At 36.3% G+C, this 23,796-nt stretch overlaps 1 protein-coding gene and 1 pseudogene across 1 annotated transcript in view; one reads left to right on the top strand and one right to left on the bottom strand.

Annotated features, from left to right (window-relative positions):
• Positions 1–23,796, top strand: part of FBXL20 (F-box and leucine rich repeat protein 20) — a 100,553-nt gene that overhangs the window by 9,552 nt on the left and 67,205 nt on the right.
• Positions 13–991, bottom strand: LOC129086924 (magnesium transporter NIPA2-like; annotated as a pseudogene).

Here is a 23,796-nt window from a genome sequence, read left to right on the forward strand (position 1 = left end):
TGATTAACTATCTTAAAAAGTTGTCAGATTTCCATTTCTTTGGGAGATATTTTCCCAAACTGATGTGCTATTCAGTTCTACATGTTAAACTTTCATCATTATTATTAGGAACTTTATGCATATTTGCATATTAGTGAGATTGCCATTCATTGCTTTTTCGTTGTCTTGAAAAGACACAGGAAGACTTGCTAGACTAAAGCTATGTCTTTAAAGGCATTCAACAAAAATATTCCCACAATGACTGTACAGAAGCCACTCAAAATACCAATGACATCATCAACAGGCATGTTCTGCCACTCTTAAAAATGAATAGTTGAATAAGTCAGAACTGATGTTGTGAAGAAGACATAGTAAATTGGAGTCACAGTGGAAGTGTTGAATATGTCTGGGGTCCTGTTCAAGTAGTTGATCTGTGTGTTCACACAGACTATGAGGCTCAACAGCAGGATCCAGGCCAGGGTATGCTGCAGCACAGACTTTGCAGCAAACAGCTCCTTGATAGCAGCGCCCAGATTCTTAATGCAGGAGACTGAAAATGTTCCAATCACAGAACAGATCAGGATATACTCAGGAATGTTAGCCTGCCCATGGTGGATTCCTACCCCTAAGATTAATATCAAGGACACAAAAATCACAAATGTCACAAAGACCACAAAACCTGGATGCCTGAGCTTGTGATACATTTTATTGAAAGTCTCAATCCCCTTTCCTCTAGGAGTTTGAATGACCATAACTGTACATCCTAGAATACTTAGCAAACATCCATTTTTCCCATGAAAATTAAGTCTTTCATTTAGAAAGTATGACTAAAGAATAGCACTTATTAGGATGCTGAGAGCTCCTCCCAGAGTAACTAGGGTAACTGGTGCAAAGGCATAGGCAGCAAAGTTGGCCACATCATTGGCTCCCATTGTTAGCAGCCAGCCCACCACAGCCATTTTTTAAGGTATGCATGGCCCACTTGACCTGCTTTCATGGAGCCTTTTCTGGCAAGTCACAGAGGCCTCCCCGCAACCCCTCAGTGAAACTCCAATGAAAAAGCTGGAGCTCATAGCCAATCCCGGAGCAATATAGAAGTCATATTTTCAGGTCCCTGGCTCATTTTTTTGTTACTTAAGAAGTTCAGGTGACTCACATTTATCACAGGACAGAGTACTGAAAGGCAAGATGATGTGGTCTTCAAATCCCAGGAGGCAGACTGACCATGCAGCTTTCCCTCCGTTATGTATCGTAACCTCCACTCACACTCTCCTCACATAGGTCCTATGGGCCAATCTATTGGGCTGGCAGGGCCAGCGCCTTTGTAGCTGTCAAGTAGGAAGTGCAGGCATCTGGGGCTGCAGCCTGTGAACACTCCTTTGTGAGGGAGTCCCGCTCTATGTCATTTTAAATGGTTTAGAGGAATTTACTATTTAAAGGTGAATTTCTGTTATAAAGGAAAGAATATAACTCATTATTCCTTTATTCATCTGATTGTTTTATTTATTGGGTTTATCAAACAGGAACACATGAATTTTAATCAATCTAGTTGAATGTTAATACGTTAGCAGTGTTTTAATCTGGAGTTTATACTGCAACCATTATTGTATTGTTAGGCAAATATGGATAAATGTCTCCTAAGATGAGAATCTGACACCAAATTGTAAGTTGATATTTAAGATTTAATTAATTTATTTATTTTTAGAGAGAAGAGGGGAGGGAGACAGAGAGGGAGAGAAACATTGATTGGCTACCTCTCTCACGCCCCCAACTGGAGACCTGGCCCGCAACCCAGGCTTGTGCCCTGAGAGGGAATCAAACCAGTGACCCTTTAGTTCACAGGCCAGTGCTCAATCCATTGAGCCACACCAGCTAGGGCTGTAAGTTGACATTTAAAACACTAGATCAGTTAGCTTATACCACAGAAACTCTATTCTCTGATTTGTAGAAAATTAAACTATGACACAATTGAACGTGCAGAAGTAGAGATGCATTTATTTTTGAAAAAGAACACTGCACTGTTAATACCCTTTTCCAACATGCATCATCTGCTTTTTGAAAAATGTTTACATGGTCTTTGGAAAAAATCACATCATAACTTGTTTCTGCAAACCATTTGTAGGGAAAAAACTTGATATATTTTGGTATTCTCCATGGGTAAGTTAAAACACTTATTAATACTAGAACATTTTCTAATATCATGAATAATAACTTCAGGAAGATAGGGAGTTAATATTCAGTATTCTTAGTAAAGCTGGCTGAATTTATAAAAGAGCTTCCCAAATCTATATCTACACAACAACAAATGCAGTTTTACTGAGGTCAATACATTCCTTAAGAAAGTATAATTATATTTAGATTAAAATTCTCAAAAGTTAGATTTGTAGACCCTAAGTGACATAAATTTCATCTGAGCTCATCAGTCTCTTGTCCAGACAGATGTTTGTCCTCGGTATAGGAATCAAGATCTCCAGTGACCTTATGTTGGCACTACTGTGAACTCACACTGAGCCCTAGGGTAAACCATTTACCTTTCTTTATCTTTACAGCTCTAAAATAAGATTTCCAATATCTAGTTCTCTACCTTAATACAAACTGGATTAATGTTAAAGATTAAACTTAAATGTTGTATGTCAGTTATACCTCAATTAAAAGAAAAAAAGATTAAACCCAGAACTGTTTACTTTTTAATAGTACTCCCCTGAGTAAAATGAACGTTATTAAGGAGGAATAAATAAAACTAAATTTCGTTTATGGCAACTGAATTCCATAGTAGAGATAAATACGTAACAACACGAATGGCTGTCATAATCACAATTGAAGTTTTTATACAGTACTAATCCCTTGAAACCAGTGGTTTTCATTGAATGGGAGTAGATTGGGCATACAAGTGTCCTAAGAGAGAATGATTTAAATTTCTGTTAAAGAAACACTAGAATAAGGAATATAAAGGTAACATATTTACAGCCTCACTTCCATGGGGAAATAATTTACATACCATGAATTTGAAATCATAAAATCAGTACTCCTTTTCTCAGGTTTCTATTCAATCTTAGATGTTTAGCCTTATAAACAAGGTGCAGAATCTAATGTACAGCACCTAAAATACAATTATTTTACAATTTGTACATCTTACATGATCCAATACAATGTTTCAGTGATGAAATCATTACACCACACTATATGACCTCTCAAGCTCCTAAGAACAAAAGTATGTTTCAGAGCTCAGCAAAGCTTATCTGACTTTGTCCAGGGCTCAGAAAATCTCAGTATAGAAAACCAGGGCATGCTATTGGTAGAATTCAGTTCGGTTTAAAATTTATTTAGCACCAACTATGTGTTAGAAATTGATAGATGTTAGAGATAAAAAGAATTTTTAAATTCTCCAAAAAATTGTCCCTGCCTCAGGGAGTTTGTAGTCTAGTTAAGAAAGATACAGAAGAAAAATAATCTAGTGGGTTCTGGTAAATGCAGTGATAGATATATGAGAGTGATAACCAATTTCATGGAAAGCATTCACACTTTCTATGATCCTCATACATTACACTTCAACACTTTCAAAGGAAAACAAAATCCATTGACCCTGCTTGAAAATATACTAGCACTTAACTCTCAGGTGTGAGGATTTATTTTTAAACATACAAGTATGAATTATCCTTCTCTGTGGCATGCGCTCCATGTTTACAAGGAAGGACCAAGGGAAAAGATGAGCTGGTTTTTATTAGTAATTTCTTTGGTTCTACTGATACATCTTTAGGGAAATGAAACAGTAGCACTACCAATGATAGAGCTAATTCAAGTAACTGCTACTCTCTAAAGTGACAGCCCTCAGAGACTTAAGCAGAAATTAAACAAGGTTAGAGAAAGAGTAACAGGAAGGTAACTTTTCCTCCAGGAGTTCCAGGAATTCATTATACAGGGTGTGGCAAAGGTAGGTTACAGTTGTGAGTATGCAAAACACAGTTGATTCTTATATTATTATTGTATTATTTTCCATATGAATGACTATAAACCTACTTTTGCCCCACCGTGTATAGTTTGTAGTTATAGGGCTCTATTTGTTTTTAAGTCAGAATAAGTCTTTTTAAGGAATTTATGGATACTGACTGCATAATACTGATCCTCATGTATATGTATGGCCCTTATATATATGTTTATATGTATGTGTATGTGACCCCTATATGTATCCTCCTAATCCCCCTTTAGTAGGACAGATATTTTGAACTATCTCAAGTAATGAATAGTGTTTTACACATTAAAGAGGATATTCCCTATAATTTCATTTGAACTTTAAGAAAAATCTTGGATGTTAGGTACAGGATGTGTCTTCGCAATTTTCTAGAACGTAAATACTCTTTTTCCCCCCAACATTAAAAAGCTAAGTATAAAAGCCAGAACTTGAATCCAGTTGAGTTGAAGTCTATTATCCTTGACTCTAGGGTATGCTGAGAATAGGTTGTTTTGAACAATTTACCCATTATTCTTCTTTTGATTTATAGAAGGCATTTATAAGATGTTTTGTTTAGATTAAGTAACACTTGAGTTTGTGGCAATAGATTTCAGCAAAGTTAGTTTTCTGGGAACTGCAAAGTATGAGATTTGAACCTGACTTTGGCTTATTAGCCACACTTATTAACAAACTTCAGTGGCTCTCCTAAACAACCATAAACAAATATTCTTTATAACCATATCAAGTAATTTCCTTTCAGATACCCGTGCAGTAAATCTCAGTTGGACCAAAAGCTGTTGGTACTTGTATATCATCCACATGTTGAGTAAAACTTATCTGAGTACCTTTTGAAAAATTTTATTTATATTTTAGAGAGAGGGAGAAGGGAGGGAGAAAGAGAAAGAAACATTGATGTGCTAATGAAACATGGATCAGTTGCCTCTTCCATGCTCCCAATTAGGGACCTGGTCCACAACCTAGGCATGTGCCCTGACTAGGAATTGAACTGTCGACCTTTCAGTTTACAGGCTGACACTGAATACACCAAGCCACGCCAGCCAGGGCTGATTAACTTTTATTTTTTAAATAAATATTTTCATTTTTAGAGAGAGGGGAAGGGAGGGAGAAAGCGAGGGAGAGAAACATCAATGTGCAGTTGCCTCTCAGGCACCCCCTGCCAGGGACCTGGCCTGCAACCCAGGCATGAGTTCTGACCGGGATTCAAACCAGTGACCCTTTGGTTCGCAGGCCATCGCTGAGCCATACCAGCCAGGGCTGATTACCTTTTTTACTATAATTCTTCCTCATGAAGACTAGGGGAGAGATTTTAAAACAGTATTATATGTATTTGTAGAACCTTGGATATAAGTTTATAAGGCTGTTCATATTCAGCCTTTTTGCAAGTTTCGTTTTTAGGTTTGACTTACAAAATCTGGGCTACATTTTACTCAATTTCACATATATATTACTGAAGATAAAAAGTAGCAACATAGCTTAGCTAGGTAACTCACTTGATTAGAGCATTGTCCTGATACACCAACGTTGTAGGTTCAAGCCCTGGTCTGGACATAGACAAGAATCAACCAATGACTGCATAAGTTAAGTGGAACAAAAATTGATGTCTCTGTCTCTCTCTAAAATCAATAAATAAGATTTTTAAAAAATGTTAAAGGAGTTAGCAATATACTAAGTTAAATAATAAAAATTTAGGATATAGTATTTTATGAATAAAAAAATATCGTTAGATAAAAGATTAAGTAGATTTCAGAGTCAAATTAAGGTTTTAATATCAGAAAGAATACCAAGAAACAATATCATATTTCAGAGTGTTTAAATTATTTGTTTGAGTAAATGTGAAATTTTCATTTAAAATGATCCCATCCATAAAATACAAGGTGTTACAGCCAAGATCTATCTGACCCTACTAACCACTGTCAAACATATATTCAAATGAAGTGTGTAATTAACTCAGACATTACTTTTTTTTAAAAAAAGGATTGAGTTAGAGAGGGACAGGAAAGGACAGAGAGGGCAAAATTGATTTTGCTATTCCACTTATTTATGCATTCATCAGTTGCTTCTTGTACGTGCCCTGGTTGGAGATCAAACCCACAGCCCTGGTGTGTCGGGACGATGCTTTAACCAACTGAGCTACCTGGCCAGGTCTGTCTTAGTCTTGATACTACTTACCTACCTATGATTCAGTTTTATTCTGTAATTTACATGTTATGGCTATCATCAGGTGCCTGAATTTTGCTATATTATAATAATAATATAGTATTATTTCAGAGATGATTAAGGTGAGAATGATAAACTGCTGAACATTATGTGTATGTTCCAGATTATCTTCATTGGAAACAATGTTTTTCTTCTGTGGAATTAGCAGCATTATGTGTATGTTCCAGATTATCTTCATTGAAAACAATGTTTTTCTTCTGTGGAATTAGCCTTGGATACCACATTCAGGTTGAAGGTCCATAGACAGCCAAATAATATTTGTAGATAGTTATGTTTAATGCCAGTGATGCTCGTAAAAAGAGGAAACAGTTATTCTATTACTCATTTATACCCAGGTTGCGGGTTTAATACCCAGTAAGTACATGGACGAGAGGCAACCGATGGATGTTTTTCTCTCACATTGATGTTTCTCTCTCTCTTCCACCTCCGTCTAGAGTCAGTAAACATATCCTTGGGTGAAGATTAAAAAAAAAGAAAATGTCCTGGCTGTTGTGGCTGAGTGTATTTGAGTGCTGGCCTGTGAACCAAGGGGGTCACTGGTTCAATTTCCAGTTGTAGCACATGCCTGGATTGTGGGCCCAGATCCCCAGTTAGGGGCGTGTGAGAGGCAACCACACATTGATGTTTCTCTCCCTCTCCACTATCCCTTCCCCTCTCTGTAAAAATAAATAAATGAACTTTTTAAAGAAATTTGTAAAAATTAGATTGAAGTCTAAATAAAACTTAATCAAGAACTAGTGTAGTAAGCTTTCTTTTAACTTTTATTTACTGTAGCTAAGTTGTACTATGGCTGATCAAATGGTGTGTGATCTCTGTGAAATGTTACTTAAACCAGAAACATCAGCATTCATGCTGCCTGTCCCTACCAGAACCAATAAATAGAGACTAGGATTGAATATGAGCGCTTTATTCAGATGCCACACCCTAAAATCCATCTTAACTTCCCATCTCAAGCTGACCTTATTATAAGGAGAAGGAAAGGGTAGGTAAAGGATTTGGAAAAAGGTTATTCAGATAATCATTGCAGTCCAGAGGTGATTTTCCTAGTATTTCTTTATCTGATCATCAACAATTCTTTATCTGAGTCATTGTCATTCCCTCCCGGGAATACAGTGGCTCAGATATGGTCGCCATGGCATGCAAGACCCCCTGGAACACAAAGGTTGAATTGCTTGCTGACCTCCTGGAGTCATGTAGGTTGTACATTCCAGTTCCTGGAATAACAGCTTTCTACATGCATTGATCACTTAAGCCTATCAATTATAACTGAAGCTAAACTCTTTAACGTTTGAGTTCCCCTATCATTACTGTTAACTGTGAACAGCACCAGATGTAACCGACGAAGTTAGTTTGAGGTCCTTAAGTTCAGCTAAGAAGGAATTCAGAGCTAAGAACTCAAAGAGAAAAGTCTATTTAGGCTGTCACAGATGTGGAAGAAGTTACCCAGCTGGGCTGCATGGACTCAGTAAAACAAGTTAGAGGCAAAAGAAGGGCCCTTGGAATTTAGGAGGAAAAAAAGCAAAGTTCTGCACTTTGAGGGAAGAAAGGGGGAGGGAAAGGCTAGGGCAGAGAGAACGAGGGAGGGAGGAGGGATGAAAGAGTGAGGATAGGTTCAGGCGTGCTTCAGAGTGTGGGCACTGGGTCCTTTGTTTCAAGGGTTTTTATCTGGTTTCCAAAGGTGAGGATTTTAGGGGAGGTCTTGGGAGCGTTTCAGTAGAATATTTATCAGCTTTCTAGGTGTGTCCTTTCAAGGAAGTGGTCTCTACTGATTGGTTAGCTCTGGGGAAGGGGATCATTAGTTATTGCAGCTGGTCCCAGGGTCAGCCTTGGCCTTGCTTTGTTTCCTTTGGCTCTGCCACTTTTCTGGCCCTGAAGCTGAAACACAACTGAGGCCTAGATGTTATCTGTACTTTGACCAAAACTCTCTGTGGTCAACAGATCTGAGGCTTTGTTCTTAAGATTATTTGATGGGTCCCTGACTGTTGTGGCACAGTGGTTTGAGTGTCCACTGATTATTAATTCCCCATTTGATTCCCCATCAGGGCACATGCCTGAGTTGCAGCTGGGTCCCTGGTTGGGGGTATGCACAAGGCAGCTGATCAATGTTTCTCTTTCTCCCTCCCTTCCCCTCTCTCCTCTCTCTAAAAATAAATAAATAAAATATTTTTAAAAAAAGGTTATTTGATGTGGGCCAGAATCTGGGCACTTAAATCTAAAGGGAGTGGTCTTGCAAGGGTTTGTATGGAAGGGGTATGAGGCTGTTGTTCGGCCCCCTTGTTTCTCCCCTAAGGGTGTCTATGACATGACTAGTGACATACCAGGGAACAAAAGATCAGGAAAGGGTCTGAACCTCATGACCAGCAATATAAAAGGTCAAAGGGTCTAAACCACATGACTAACGATGTGCTGGAGAGGAGGAAAGGTCGTCCTGGCAGCAAGGTCCCACCCTATAATACTAGTTTTCCCAGTTTGGCTCATAGCCAGGCACCCGGGGCTTTCAGCCCTGGTGACCTTACTTACCTGACCTATCATTTCTACTCTGCTTATGTCTGACTAATTCCCTACTGTATCATTACCATTATTTTAGCCAAAGGAAACTTTTGCGTCAACCTCTTTGCTATTGTCAGTTAGCCTCAGGTCCCTCAGTTTCAGTGGCATGTGTTTCTTCTGCCTATTTTTATTTTACAAAAAGACAGTTATACAAGGATAGGTCTGTGGTTTAAGTTGTGACTAGAAACAGAGGTTAAATTAAGTTGTTGCTTTCATATTTGTTTTTGGAGAGAACTTAAAAGTAAATTTTCTATTCACGTTAAAGAGAGTTTTATAAATTTTTAACTTAGAAATCCTTCTGTAAGTTATATATTTAATAGTATTGTTATATATGGTTGTGTTCATATTTTATGAACAAACAAGATTATACTGGATAGATGTTTTAGCACCTTGCTTTTTTTCTCTTTTTAAAATTTAAAATATGTTTTCACCTTGGCCAACATGACTCAGTTGGTTGAAGTATCATGTGTTTGATTCCTAGCTAGGGCAGATACCTAGGTTACAGGTTCAGTCCTTGGTCCAGGTGTCCATGCATGCAACCTTGGTCCAGACAAGTATGATCCTTGGTTTGGGCGACAGTCTCTGGTTCGGGCATAGGAGAGGCAACCATTGATGCTTCTCTCTCCCTTGATTTTTCTCTCTTGCACCAATGTTTCTCTCTGTTCCTCTCTCCCTTTCACTCTGTCTAAAAGCAATGGAAAAAAAAGTCCTTGGTACGGATGATAAAAAAGTTAAAAAATTAAAATAAGTTTTAAATTACATAACAAGTACATGAATAAAATTTTATTTAAACAATTAAACATTTAAGTACGATAAAAATTCTTCCTATAGCCCTGGCTGGCATTGCTCAGTTGATTGGACATCATCTCGCAAAGCAAGAGGTTGCTGGTTCCATTCTTGGTCAGGGTACATGCGTGGGTTGTAGGCCCAGTCCAGGTTAGGGGCATGTGCAAGAGGCAACAAATGTTTCTCTCTTACATCAATGTTTCCCTCTCTTTTTTCCCTACCTTCTTCTCTCTAAATAAATAAATTCTTCCTATAAAAAAACTTCCCCTTATACTGCCCCTAATCGTCATCTTCCCTCTTCTATCCCTCTTACCTAAAGAGATAAGGGCCATTTTTAAACTTGATGAGTATCCTTTTCTATACTTTTTATATAACATTACTTTTATATGTGTATTTACCTAACTAGCCTCATATTGTGTCTTTCATTCTGAAACTTTAACAATGTGTCTTAGAGAGCTGTTAGATATATTTCTTTTAACATCTGTGTAGTATTCCATTATATGAATATTCCACTTTGTGTAACTAGCTATTAATGGACTTTTAGGCTTTGTCTTTGGCATTACAAGCAAAAATGGAATAAGTGTTCTGGTACATTCCACCAGGTGTACATGTGCAAGTGTTCCTTTATGAATACCAAGAAGTATTTCTGGGTCATAGGGAATATGTGTTTTTTAGATTTATTAGATACTGTCAGATTGCCCTCCTCATTTATGTTTTGGCCTGTAATAGATGAGTGAACTTGTTTCTCTGCATCTTTACCAACACATCATGTTTCCCAGCTTTTCAGTGGTAGATTAAAAAATTGTGTTTTATTATATTGTATTTTGTATTTTCCTCATTACTACGGAAGTTGAGTGTCTTCCTGTTTTAGTCTCTGTGTTTTCTCAATCACTTGTATTTCTTTTATAAATTGTCTATTTTATTCCTTGTCAAGTTTTAAAAATTGGGTTGTGTCTTTCTTTAAAATCCCTCTTAGGCATTCTTTATATCGGATATTAACCCATTTACCCGACTTGTCTCTTCATTTTGTTTATGTTTGCTTTTTTTGTTTATGAAAAGAAGTGTCCCCTAATCACAAGATTATAAATACTGTTCCGTATTTTGTTCTGGTATTTTTATAGTTTTTTTAATGTTAATTTTTTTTACATCTTAATTTTTAAGCTACCTGGAGTTTATTTTATGAAATAGAGTTCTAACTGAACTTTTGCCCTATATTAACAGCCAGCTGTCCTAACACAATTTAGTCCATCTTCTCCCCACTTGTGTTGAAATGCCATTTCTTTTATAAAGCTAATTAGTTGAATTCAAAGGTCTGTTTTTGAACTGTGTTCTTTCTTCCATCTATTTTTTATTGCTAGTACATTTTAATTAATTGACTTATACATTAATTTGGAGAAATTGATACCTTTATAATACACATTTTCCTTCCCATTCAGTGAACATGATATACAGTGTCCTGCAGAAGTAGTGCTTTCTTGAGTTACAGTGGTTAGTAGGGTGATAATATGGGTTTAATAATTTAGAGTTTTAATTTGAACATTTCACCTAGAATGTCATATGGTATACTTGAGTGTGATATTGTTATGTTCCAGAATTACATGCTTATGATTTTGTAATAAAAGATTCTACAATTAAAAAGGGGTGTTATTTGTGCCAGACCCTGTATATTTATTCAGCTTTTATTATCAGATTTTTATAAAGTTCTACCTTTAAGATCTTATGTAGTTTTTGTTAGTTTTATTTCTACATGCTTTATATTTTATAATGTTATTACAAATGTTCTTTGTTTCATTTTCTAATCATTAATTTACTCAGCAAATATTTGTTGGACACATTATATGTGCTTGATATTGTTAGACCTACTGAAAGTATACAAGTGGATAAAATACAAAAGTTTAGTTTGCCTTAATGGAGTTTAAAATTTAGTGAAGAGAGGTTGACAAGAAACAAAAAAAATGTAAATACACAGTATGTGTGATGCTAGTAAGTGCTATGGGCAAAAAGGAAGGATAAGGGGGAAAAAAGAAGAGAGCTGGGCATGGTTTATATTTTACATAGAATGGTTAAAAAAGACTTTATTGTTAAGGTTAATTTGAGCAGACTTAGGAAATGATGAAGCAAGGAAAGACTATTACAGGCAAAGGACTGCAAAATAGAAGGTGGTGGTGTGCTTGATGTGTTCTAGAAACAGTGAATAGGTAGGTCACTATGGCCAAATCATTTGACGTTGGGTAACTGTGGTAGGAACTCCACAGAGAGTTATGAGTACAGGTGGGGAAGGTAGGTTGATTGGAGACTGGAGCAGATCCTGATTGCCCTTGTTGGACATGTTAAACTCTTAATTTTTTTCTGACCGGGGAAGCCATAGGAATTTTTGAGCAGAAGGAGAACATGATGTAATTGATGTTTTGAAATCACTCTTGCTTGGTGGAGATGTAGAATATAACTGGTATTCAAAACTCTTGCAGTAATCCAGAAAAGTAATAGTGGTTTTTTGTATGAAGTTAATTGTGGTGGAGGTATTAGAAGTAATTAGATTCTGGATGTATTTTGAAAGTAAATCTGGTTGGATTTACTTTCATTAGAAAGCTGCAAAATTTGTGTATTGGTTTCTTTTTGTGTGTATTCATTTGTATTATCCAGTTTGGGTGCTCTCAGCGGCAAGTAATAGGAAAGCCTTTTTCTTGAATTAAACCATAAGGTGTTTTTTATCTTACATTATGAGGAGTACACAGCAAAGCGTTTTTCCAGGATTAAGAGCTATGGTTTAAGAGAGGTGTATTTTCAAAGAGTTACATGGAAAGCTGGTAAATCACCTGGACCTATGAATTTGCATCTGAGAAATAAAAGGGAGCTTACGTGAGCACCACACTTTGGGTAACACTGACTTGGAGCTTAATAAATAGAAGGACTTTGGTGTTTAGTGTTTGAAGCACAACTATGGAACCAGACTGCCTGGGTTCAAGTCTCAGCTCAGCTATTTCCTGCCTGTATTTAAAATTTTCAGGTAATATATATTGATCTTAGGGGGCCCTTTTTTTGTTCTTTCTGATTTTATTGTATTATGTATATGTGGCTTATATGATAACAGGTTTTTAAATTTTTCTTAGTGTCCAAGTGGTCATCAGTTTTTGTAAATGTTCTGTGTATTGGAACAATGTTAAGATTTTTTGTTTATTGAATGCATGCGTTTGATATCGAAAAACCAATCACAGGTAAAAATTTTAAAATGAGATTGCCTTTTAAAGGATTTCATTGCAGGAAGGAAGAAGAGCGTGCTTACCAGTGAGTGGCTGGGGTCCAGAGTATCTCAATTTCCTAACGTCAAAATTATGGTCTTATACATGAACATGAGATTGTGATGGCTCAACAGAGGAGGCCTCAGTACCCTTTCAGTAGAGTAAACAAATAAAAGTAGAGGAGGAAAAGGACTAGTGATTTTTAGCAGGAGAGGAAAGGTGGACCTTAGATTGGTGACTTAGAAAATTTTAAAATGTCTATTTAAACTTAAAAATTAGCCCTTCAAAAGGGCTGATGGTACTTTTGAAAACTGCTTGTAATGTTTGTCCAATAAAACATTGAGTCCATTTAAAAAAATTTTTAGGTTGCAGTCCTTTATTTATTTATTTATTTATTTATTTATTTATTTATTTATATTGATTGTACTATTACTGTTGTCCCATTTTTTTCTTCCCTTTATTCCCCTCCTCCCTGTACCCCTCTCCCACCAGCAATCCCCCCCCACCCCGCCCCTTAGTTCTTGTCCATGGGTCAGTCATACACATAAGTTCTTTGGCTTCTCTATTTCCTATACTAGTCTTAACCTCCCCCTATCTATTTTGTACCGACTATTTGTGCTTCTTATTTCTTCTACGTTTTCCCCCATCCTCCCCCCTCCCCCTTCCCTCTGATCTCCATTTCTGTGATTCTGTTCCTGTTCTCCTTGTTTGCTTAGTTTGTTTTTGTTTAATTTTTTTAGGTTCAGTTGTTGATAGTTATGAAGGATCCATTGTTTTTAAAGATCTCACTGTTTTTTAATTAATGACATGCAGTATACTGTTCAATTATGGCAATGCTAATTTTTTCAGTTAGTTCACATTTTGGCTGAGATCACTATTGAAAGCTGTGTGACCTTGGAATATATTTACTCTCTGTACCTCAGTTTTTTAAATTGTGAAGTGGAGATAACAATAGAATCCTTCCATCAGAGTTGTAAGAGTTAAATGATATCATATATAAAAAATACTTACAAGGAAGGGTGCCAGTTGCACAATGTTCATTCAGTAAGTTCAAAGTTATTATTATTATTTGACTTAGTTCATTACACATCTCTGTTAGATCAAGCTTATTATTATGTTATTCAAATACTCTAGGTCTTTATTAACTTTTTTTGCCTGTTTTGTCTTTTGGTTTCTATGAAAAGAATATTAAAGTTTTCAAGCCATGTCTAAATTTATTTCTTCCTATAGTGCAGTGTTTGTTTCATATATTCTGAAGCTCTGTTAAAATATGTAAATTGTAAAGAATGTTAATTTTTTTGTTGGTGAATTGTTTCTGTACCTATAGAAATACTTCTTTGATTCTTAATGATTTTATCCTTGAAGAAAAGTTGTTTTGTTCTTGAGTACTGGGTTGGCTACTTTTGGTTTCTTGCATTCTAGATTTGGACTGGTAGTTTTTTAGACTTATTTTTTTTGGCTCTTCCATGCTTTAAAAAAGTCTATTATTTAAAAAAGTAATGACTATTGTCATTACTTCAATAGTTCACCCAACTTTTTAGTGGTTCTTTGTAGGGTTATGAGAATATTCTGATTTGTCACTCCTATAAAAGAAGCAGAGGTATCTGGTTCACTTTTCTCCTTCGGAAAGTAGTAGATCTTTTTAAAAAGTTCTTTTCCAGTGAACCTATGCATAGTGAACTCACCTAGTTATACATGGAAAAGTCTTCTTTCTCCTCATTGCTGGGATCATCTGGAGTTAGCTGGGTACAAAGTTCTCCATTGCCGTTATTTTCCCTCAGCATTCTAAAGGTGTTGTTCTGTTGTCTTTCAAATGCTATTCTTATGATGATACAATAGGTCTACCGTAAATTTATCTTTTTTTTTAAAGAGCTCTTTGACTACCTATTAAAATTATTTTATTGATTGATGGGGGGGTGGAGAGAGAGACAGAGACATGAATTTGTTGTTCTACTTATTTATCTTATTTATGCATTCATTGGTTGATTCTTTTATGTATCCTGACTGGGGATCAAAACCTCACCATTGGTGTATCAGGATGATACTCTATCCAAATGAGCTACCCAGCCAGGGCTTGAGTACATGTTTTTACATTATATTTTTTATTGAGATACAATGTACATTACAAAAAAGTTCTCCATTTTATAGTGTACAATTCAGTGGCTTTTAGTATATACACAGATACCATCACCCCTGTCAATTCTGGAACTTTTTTTTATACTTCAGAAAGAAACTTGTACCCTTACCTGTTACCCCCCGCCCCCAACCATCTTCCACCACTCCCTTGTTCTAAGCAATTACTAATGTACTTTCTGCCTCTGTAGATTTCTCTTCTCTGGACTTTCATAGGAATGGAATTATATAGTATGTGCTCTTTTGTGACTGACTTCTTTATTTAACAATGTTTTCAAGGGTCATTCATGTTGTAGCATGTATTAGTACTTTATTCCTTTTTATTAAAAAAATGCATTTATTGATTTCGGGGCGGTAGAGAGAGAGAAATATCAACGTGAGAGAGAAACATCAATTGGTTGCCTCCAATATGCACCTTCATCAAGGGTCGAACTTACAGCCTAGGTTTGTGTCCTTACCAGGAATTGAACCCACAGCCTTTTGGTGTATGGGACAGTGCTTCGTCCAAGCAAGCCACCCAACCAGGGCCTATTCCTTTTTATGTCTGAATAATCCATTGTATAGATATACCATATTTTGCTTATACATTCATTGTTAACAGATATTTGAGTGATTTCCATCTTTTGGCTGTTGTAAATGTGCTGTGAATATTCTTATGAGCAAGTATGTGTTTGAAACCGGTTTTCAGCTCTTTTTTTAAAGTTCTTCGTTTATTAATCCTCTCATGAAAAATCTACACAATCACTACAGATAAAAATCATTGGAGAATCTTTACGTCTTTTTTTTTTTTTTTTTTGCCAGCACCAACATTGGCCTTTGCAGTCCCTTGACTTCATTCTGTAATTGCGTTCTTTTCTCTGTTTTCTTGAGGTCATTGTCTTCTCATATTGGCCTTGTCTTGCTTGCAAGGCTGTGTTTGGGTTCATTTTCTTTGTGTATCAGAAATCATGCCAAAGCCAGTTGTCTTGCCACCACCAAAATGGGTTCTGAATCCAAATACTAAGATGACATCTGGTGTGGTCTTACACATTTTGGCTAGTTTTTCCTGAATTTTTGTTTTAGGTGCACTATTGCCTTCCCAGGGTGACGGATGTCAGTGACTGTTTCTTCTGAAGTAGTCTGTTGGTCATAAACTTCCTGGTCTGGATAACTTACTGTGTCCTTCATGATGGCGGCCAGTCTTCAAACAGCCAGGGAAGGATCAATTCTTTGGGTATGTTTAGGTGTGGAACTGCTGGGTCATGTGTTAATTTTATGTTTAACATTTTGAGGAATTGCCAAACTGTTTTCCTTAGCAGCTGAACTGTTTTACATTCCACCAGCTATGTACAGTGGTTCAAATTTCTCCATATGCTTGCCAACAGTTGTTTTTTTTTTTTAATTATAGCATCTTGGTGGGTGTGAGGTGTGGTATCTCATTGTGGTTTTGGTTTGTATTTCCTTAATGACTAATGATGTTGAGTATCTTGTGTGCTTTTTGACCATTTGATTATTTGTATGTCTTCTTTGGGGAAATGTCTATTCGAATCCTTTTGCAAATTTTTAAACTGGGTTATTTGTGCTTTTATTGTCAAGTCATAAGAGTTCTTTATTTTGAATACTAGACCCTTCTATATATTATTTACAAATTGTTTCTACGCATTTACTGTAATTTTTTGTTGAAAATTGGGCGTTTTGAATATTAAGATGTGGCAAATCTAGAAATCATAGTCTCTTCCCTCTCAGGTTTGTTAATGCTGCCTATTGTAATATTGTTTGTTTAGTGTTTTTTTTAACTAATACTGTAAAGTGTGTTTTCTTTGTCTTGTATGGCCACCAGAACCTTTGTTCATTAGCTTAGTACTTGGCTAATAATTCTACAGAAAGTTCCTTAAATACCTGCAACCAAAAATTCTCTTTGTTGAGGGTTTTTTGGGGTTTTTTTCTTTAGTTTTTTTTGTGGGGTTTTTTTGTATATTTTAGGATACGCCTTCAGCACTCAGCCAGACAGTTAACAATTATGCGTAACTTAGCCTTCACTTGCTGCTTCTGCAGATCTTCAAGATCATACAGAGGTTCCAGGTCAGGGCCTTCTCAAGTCTTTCCTGGACATGTGCACAACTCTAGGCATGCGTGTGGCCTTCTATATTCCCAGGAATGTATTGGAGCTTTCAGTACCCTTATGGGCATCTCGTTTTCTGGCCCTTTCCTCCCAGGGTCTTTGGTTGGTCCATTGTTTGCTCCAATTGGTACCCATCACTCAGGCAGCAGTGACTAAAACATTTGCCTGTAAATGTATTGGACAAAGTGGGATAGTTTCTTTAGCACTAGGCCCCTCTTTAATTGGGCAAAATAAAGACAAGCCTTTTGAGTTTATCCTCCAGGGAGCAGCCAGACGGGTGAAGACAAATACAGGATGCTTACAATATTGTACTTTGAAAAAGATCTGTTTTGGTTCCTCAGTTACCAGCAATGCAAGCTGTTATTTTCAAAGCTATTGCTGATTTGGGTATTATGATAAACTGAAATGCCACAAGCTCTGTTCTTAATGTGATTCAACCTGTTTTCTTGAACATGCACTCCTTAGGTTGTTGTAAACCTTTGGTTAATTCCCAAAATTGAAAAAAAAAATTATTTTGCCAGTTTTTTTGTTACTTAATTTTATGAAGAGATGAGCTTTTAAAATTCCTTATTCTGCCATTTTCATTGATGTCATCTCTAAGTACACTTTTGATCTGAGTCTTTTGAAGCGACCCAATTCTGGCTCCCTAGTTTTGAAATACTCTAATTATACTAAAAATGTACTTTTTCATTTTCTAGTTTTTATTCTGTAGAAGAGTGACCACACCAGTAGTTTGGCTATGTCTTCTCCTAATCATTTTTATGTACTACTTATTTTTAACCACTAAAGTTGCTGGTGATGATATATGAATACAATGAATTTGAGTGGTCTTAGCCTTTGTTCTATATATATTATAGGAAAGTAATGAGATACCAGCTTAGAATCTATCCATTTCATTTGTTTAAACTGAATTATTTCCAGTTTTAGGTTTATAAGATGTATAATTAACTTCTAAAAATCCTGAAGAATACAGACAAAAACAGAAACAGTGGTACACGACTCAACATATTGTAGAGGAAATTTGGCAAGGAAAAACAAAATATTAGTTATAAGATTAGTTTTAATGTGGCAATATTAATATGTGGTTGCTGTGACTTTAAAATGAGTATAACCTGAAATAGCAAGAAAGCATAAAATCATCATTACTTTTAAAGAAACATTTAACTATTCAGTCAGTCAATCCAAAACATATTTATGTTGTGTCTTGTGTGTAACGTACTGTTGTTGATCTGCCTTCTAAAAGCTCCCAGCCTAGTAGGTTAGAATGCTGTTGTTAACACAGTAAGGAAAATTTAAGCTCTATAAAAGAAACATAAGCAATGTGCAATGGAGTATAGGAAAGTAAGTGAACATATCTATTTAGAGAATATTAGGATTTCTGAAGAGGTCTGAGGTAAAACATCCCTTATTCTTGCAGAAGTTCTGAACAAATGAAGAAAACAGGACTGACATGTGGGGGCCAGAATATCACTTTTAATACTAACAGACCAGGTTGGAGGACACTGCTGTGTGAGCCTTTTAACTGAAGTCCTTTACCCACCTAATTCCAAGAATTGCTATACTGGATTAATAAACTCACTCTATGCAGGGGAGAGTCTTGCCCTAAAGAAGTAGAGAGTATAGTATGCTTGTTCCACACCTGGAAAAGGTAGAAACACAGAGATGGGCCAAGTTTGCTCTTTATCTAAGATTAACTAGTCAGGTAAGCTCAGATAAGTCACTCGGTCTTTATCAGTGAAGGGGTACGTAGAAGCCTTGAGTGTGTTTAGAGAAAATTCCTTTTAGAAACCTGAAGTAGGAAAGAGGTTTTTTTCCTGTAACAGGATCAATTAAACTTTCATGGAGAATATGAAATTGGAGCAGATCATTAAAAATGGAAAAATTTCCAGGTAGAAGATACAAAGACATAGAGTGAGAAAGTATAGGCTCTATTTGAAAACAAGTCATTTAAATTAACTTAGCCATTTTGAGTTCTTGGGTTACCCTTTGAGAGTTAATTATCAAACATAAACATTTAGCACTTAGATAGTAGTGGCTCATTTTCAAGGTTACTTGACTTAAAAGATTACAAACATCTTAAAACCTTTCTGGTTTTAAAACAGCAAAGTAAAATTGTTTCCAGGCTCTTTTGAAAATCATATAGAAACAAATATAAACTTCATATTTGAAACTATGACACACCTGTAATGGTACTTCTATGGGAAGAGGGAACCAGAAATACTAAGTCACCTAGCACAGGAGAGGAAGGTCAAACTGAAGTGTCTGTAGAGGAAAGAATAATGACAAGAGGCAGATCATAATTTGTATGCAAGGACACCTGCCTGAAAAGTACAGAACATGGAGGTACTATATACCACGGATGGAGGCTGAGAATGGGGACAGGGTGGGGGGCGGGGAGGGGCTGACTGAAAGTCTGTAATGGGAGATGGAGACCTTTTAGTCCTCTTTATTCCTCCCAGTATTCACCCTCTTCACCCTGAGCAGTTGGGCTGCTGCCATCAGCCTTGTTTGGGGAGGAATTTTAGAGGTCAGGGGATTATTCTTTGGAGGCATTGAATTTGAGAAGTTCAGGACCTAAGGCACCAAGCCCAGAGGATGATGAGGCTGAAATGTCATACTGAGTAGTGGAACACCCAGTTTACTTCCCTTACCTAGTTCCAGAATTCCATCAGCCAGGTAGGAAATTAGAAAATCGTCCTCCTTGTAAGAGAATGTCCCCAAAGAAAAGATGACTGAATTTTTAAATTCTGCTTATATGTCAACAGGCTCATGCCTATCAATGTTGATATTTTAAAAATATCTGTAAACATGTTTATGTTCATTTTTTATGGCTGATGGCAGGGAGACAACCTCATAAAGTCATTCATGATCAAATTTTTTATAGAACTGTGTCATAAAACATACATTTCTAGGAAATTATAAAACCCTTGATTGGTAAAATTTAGGGGAGGGGAAAGAGGGCTAACTAATAAAAGGTAGCCAATAGTATTTTTGAAAATATATGGTATACCACTGATATTTTAAAATAAAATACAGATTAATCTACACCAAATTTGAAGGATATGCCAACATTTAAAAGTGGAATACATGCAGATTTATGAAAAATCTCATTGTCTTCATTTTTTTCATTTTTGGATCGCCACTGATTTGGGGAGATAGGATCAAGCATACTGCCAAAGAAAGATTTAACAAACCTTTGTTCTCCGGTAAATCCTAATTTGTTTATACACCCAGTAATGACACTGGACGGCTTTTTCCTTGGTTTGCACTGTTTTTAATTTTGCATTATTTTTGGTTTGTTTAAGAAAACCTATAACACATTTTATAATCCTTATGTTAATTACATTTTTAAAAAATTTCTATGGGTTACCTTTTTGATTTCTTTATCTGTTTCCAGCTTTATCAAGATGATAATATGGTCATATACTGTGTAAGTTTAAGGTGTACAATGTGATATAATAGTCACTATGCTATACATTAGATCTGCAGAACTTACTCGTTTGTACCCTTTGATACACTCACTTCCCCTATTCCCCGGACACTGTCCTCAGTTCTGAGCCATAAAATGACATGACATCTTGTAATGTATAAGAAGTCCCTTTCAGCCACACCTGATTTATGTAAATAAGGTGACTTTTGGTAACTTTAGGGTGAGACTGGCTGCGAGGACAACCAACCAGGACTAGAGAGTTGGAATTTTCAGTCGCATCCTTCATTCCTCCTCCTTTATAGCTGGAGAGGAGTGGGGCAGGGGGTTGAACAGTAGCTAATGGCCAATTATTTAATCAATCATACCTGTGTAATTAAGCCTCCATAAAAACCCAAAAGGACATTTGTGTAGGTGGCGTCCATGTGCCAGGAGGAAGACACACCCCAGTTCTTACGGGGGCACAAGCTCCTGTGCTCATGACCCTTCTGGACCTTACCTGTGTACCTCTTCATCTGGCTGTTCATCTGTATTCTTTATAATAAGCTGGCAAATGTAAATTCTCTGAGCTGCTCTAGCAAATTGCTTGAATCTCAGGAGTGGGGTCATGGGAACTACCAATCTATAGCCAGTTGGTCAAAAGCACAGGTAACAACCTGGGCTTACAATTAGTGACTGTAGTGGGGGCAGTCTTATTGGACTGAACCCTTATATATGGTGTCAGATTTGATAGGACACCCAGTCATTGTCTGCTAAAGACTGGAGAATTGCTTGATGGTATTGGAAAACACACAGCAGAATACCATTGTGATGAGGAATTCTTTTTTACTGAACTTGTTGAGATTTACTTTGCAGCCTAACATGTTCTCCCTGGAGAATGTATATTCTGCTGTCAGATGAAATGTTCTGTGTATTGCCTGTAAGGTACATTTGCTCTATAGTATTGTTCAAATCTTTTGTTTCCTTATTGTTTCTCAGTCTGGAAGTTCTATCCATTGTTAAGAGTATGGTATTAAAATCCCCTGCTACTGTCTTACTGCTGTTTATATCTACTTTTGTTTTGTTAGTATTTGCTTTATATATTTAGGTGCTCCAATGTTGGGTGCATAAATATTTACAATGGCTCTATCTTCTTAATAAATTGACCCCTTTAGCATTATATAATGATCTTTTTTGTCTCTTGGTTCCTTTGCTGTATTAGTTCTTTTAGTGGTACAGAACTTAATATCATCTAGTTCAAGCACCTTCTCAATGGAAGAATCTACTCTGACACCCCTGATACTTGGGAAGGCTGGTTGACCAGTAATGGGGCGATCTCACAGCTTTCTAGACTTATTTAAGCCAAATCTGTCTTAATACAAGTTGTCTCCATTCTTCTATGCTGACTATCTGGAATAATATAAAACTACTTGATTCTGAAGGATAGTTGGTCAGACAATCAATATGTTCTTTCATTCAAGACTTTGAATGTTCCTCTTATCTCTACCATTTTCCCCAAGACTTAGTTTTAGAACCTTTCAGTATTTTGGGATCCTCCTTCTACATGATATTTAGTCAACTGTGATATTAGAGTTGTTAACAACCACTCAGAATATATGGTAGGGTAGTTTTGTCCCTTGGTCTGGCCCTTTGCTTCCCATTAATGTATTCTAAGATTATACTTTTTCTTTCCTTTCAAAATGTTACATAAAGTTACATAATTGACTCATAATAAATTAAAATTCCATAAGTTTTCTGTGAAACCAAGTTTCCTGTTTTGTATTTATGTAACTAGTAATTACTTAGTTTCTGTTTAGTTACTCTTGATACTGTCCTTTCAAAATCATGTTAAGTCCTTATTCTGTTATTCAAGTTATTATTTATCATCATGAGTTTTGTGATCTCCACACTTTTGGTAAACATTCTTTATGATTTTACCCAAAACATCTAAAACTTGTGCATGAGGGTTTTGGCTAATCATGGAGGTTTGACTCAATATTTCTATTTCCTTTCCTTTCCAAAGCACTAAAATTGTAATAAAGGAATAAAAAGAGGCATATTACTATAAGGACAGAAGTGAGTGGAAGAAGAAACTATGATCTTTAGATGAGAAATTTCAACTATTTTTAGATGATAAAAAAATGGATTGACAAGTGTTAAGTGATTTAGCCAAGTGGAGGAAGGTACACCCTGGCTTGTTGTCAGGGACAAGCAAGTTTACAGAATTTCTTAAAAGACTCGACACTTAGTAGCAGAAAGTTTGAAAGGAAAAGGATGAGGCTTGAGATTGAAAGCCGATAATGGTTAAAAGTTTTATAATAAGTGGTTGAATCCTATGCACACTATTTCTCCTCCCTCTAGGAAACTAGAGACAAGAAGAGAGCAGAGCAGGGAGTGGGGTCTTGGGATGGGGTGGAGGGCAAGGAGGGGTATTAATCTCTGAGAAATGCAGTGTTCCATTTTCAAAAGAACAAGATGCTGCTTTGAAAATCTTATAATAACATAACTCTTGGAAATTAAAAAAGATGAACCCCTCCCCCAAAGAAATTAGTGGAGAGAGCAAAAGTAAAGTTGAATCAATTAACAATTAGAACAAAAACATTAATTTTTAATTAAAGATGGACCAGGAAGTCCAATATTTGACTAATAAGGATTCAAAAATGAGAAGACAGAGAAAACAGTGAGAAAGGATACCAAAAAAGTTTCCAAAACATTTTCCAAATTGAATGATATATTTGCATATTGAAAGTGCTGAAAGAGTAGTAAAGACACAAAGAGGCTTGATCATGAAATTTCAGTAAACTGAGGATATAGAGACTGTACTAAAAGCTTCCAGAAAGTGTAACTAAAGGACCAATCAGAATGGCATCATATATCAGAGCAGTAACAGGAAGATAGGAATATATCAACCTGTGTCTTCAGTGGAAAGGATTTCCAACCTATAATTTTATTTCTAGCCAAATTATCAGTCAAGTGTGAGTCTAGAATAAAGGTATTTTTAGGCATGCGAGCAACTTGAAAATTTCAGTTCTTACGAGCCTTAAAAAAAAGTTATTAGAGTATGTGCCCTTAAATACCGAGAGAAAAGAAATCAGGTTCAAGAAGCAGAATTCAGTGAAAGAGAAAAGCCAAGGGAGAACCCAAGATGACAGCTGTGTAGCCAGTCTAGAGAATCCCCCAACAGTGTGAAGTAGAAGAAAGAAGAGTGTTTCTGGAAGGTATGGCTCTGGGAAGAAACAGTATCTGATGTGTTTGAGCATATGGAGAATATTGATAGACAATGATATGTTGGACCTTTCCAGGAAAAGTATATAGGAAGTAGGAAAAAAACGAGTGAGTCATTAATTTGTAGGGAAGAATGCATAGTCCTATTTTACTCGGCTCAACACTAAGTAGTGTCTCTCCAATCTTACAT

This window comes from Pteronotus mesoamericanus, unplaced genomic scaffold (genome assembly GCF_021234165.1).
Source record: "Pteronotus mesoamericanus isolate MK-2021 breed Mesoamerican mustached bat unplaced genomic scaffold, CSHL_Meso_final scaffold_476, whole genome shotgun sequence".
Lineage (NCBI taxonomy): Eukaryota > Metazoa > Chordata > Mammalia > Chiroptera > Mormoopidae > Pteronotus > Pteronotus mesoamericanus.